Genomic DNA, 1,414 nt, shown 5'->3' with positions numbered 1-1,414 from the left:
TACTGCTCTGGTATCAACCCCCTCATTGATACTGCTCTGGTACTTGGTCTTTGATACTGCTCTGGTATCAACCCCCTCATTGATACTGCTCTGGTGCTTGGTCAAGTCCTTCCTGAAACTTCAATACAACTCTGGTAGAAGGCCATGATTAGACTTAGATAAAGCTGGTATCACTTGGCGGTCTATGCTGTTAATGCAAAAACGCTGTATCAGTTTCATAGATAAATCCAGTTACGGATTGCTAAAGGATTCCCAGGTGGCATGACACATGGATTAGACTCCTATCAGAGAGTTTGGTGGCTCATCACGAGACAGGCTTGGCAATTTGCGGCAGAAAGGTCACCGTCATGAATTCTGGATGGGGCAGCTCTACACACACGGTCACCATGAGTCAGAGTCAACCTGATGGCAACTACCAAGTACAACATAAATCCACTGCCGTGGAGCTGATTCCACTCAGAATAACCTTAGAGGCTATAAATCTTTATGGGAACAAGAAACGGCATCTTTAGTCCACAGAGTGGCTGGTGAGTTTGAACCTCTGACCTGTGGTCAGCAGCCCAATGCCTAGACCACAGTGCCACTAGGGATCCCACAGAAATCATAAACCCCAAACTCACTGCCATAGAGTTTAGTACAGCTGTACAGGAGCTCTCATGGTGTTGTGGTTATGTGTTGGGCTTCTAACTGCAAGGTCAGGAGTTTGAAACCACCAGCTGCTCCATAGGAGAAAGATGGGGCTTTCTACTCTTGTGAAAAAGTTAGTCTTGGAAATTCACAGAAGCAGCTCTACCCTGTCCTACAGAGTCACCATGAGCAACAATATAGATACAAAAAGGATGTACTACTCCTTACTCACACTGTGGACCCAAACTCATTCCCATGACAGGAGTGATAGGCAGAGTCCTGGTGGCATTGTGGCTTATGAATTGGGCTGCTAACTGCAAGATCAGTGGCTTAAAACCACCAGACACTCTGCAGGAGAAAGATGAGGCTTTATTTTTTATAATCTTAGAAAGATTAAAGATTTACAGTCTTGGAAAGCCACTTGGTCCTCTAGAGTCACTATGAGTTGGAATTGACTTGATGCTAGTGAATTAAAAAAAAATCATTTTACTGGGGGCTCAAACAGTTCTCATCACAATCCATACATCCATCCATGATGTCAAGCACATTTTTACCATCATCATGTTTGCCATCATCATTTTCAAAACATTTTGCTTCTACTTGAGCCCTTGGTATCGGCTTTTCATTTTTTTCTCCTCCCTCCCTCTTGAACCCTTGATAATTTATAAAATGTTTTCCCCATGTCTTACACTGACCAATGTCTCCCTTCACCCACTTTTCTGTTGTTTGTCCCCTAGTGAGGGGGTTATATGTAGATTATTGTGATCGGTTCCCCCTTTCTCCCCCC

General features: G+C 44.0%; 1 protein-coding gene across 1 annotated transcript in view; it reads right to left on the bottom strand.

Annotated features, from left to right (window-relative positions):
• The window catches only part of KLF12 (Kruppel like factor 12), a 728,313-nt gene that overhangs the window by 726,028 nt on the left and 871 nt on the right, over positions 1-1,414 (bottom strand). The gene's annotated exons all lie outside the window — the stretch shown is intronic.

Source organism: Echinops telfairi, unplaced genomic scaffold (genome assembly GCF_000313985.2).
Source record: "Echinops telfairi isolate 266 unplaced genomic scaffold, ASM31398v2 ScPeMD7_11;HRSCAF=52, whole genome shotgun sequence".
NCBI classification, from domain to species: Eukaryota; Metazoa; Chordata; class Mammalia; order Afrosoricida; family Tenrecidae; genus Echinops; species Echinops telfairi.
The sequence above is the reverse complement of the archived record's forward strand: the minus strand, read 5'-3'. Positions and strand labels throughout refer to the sequence as shown.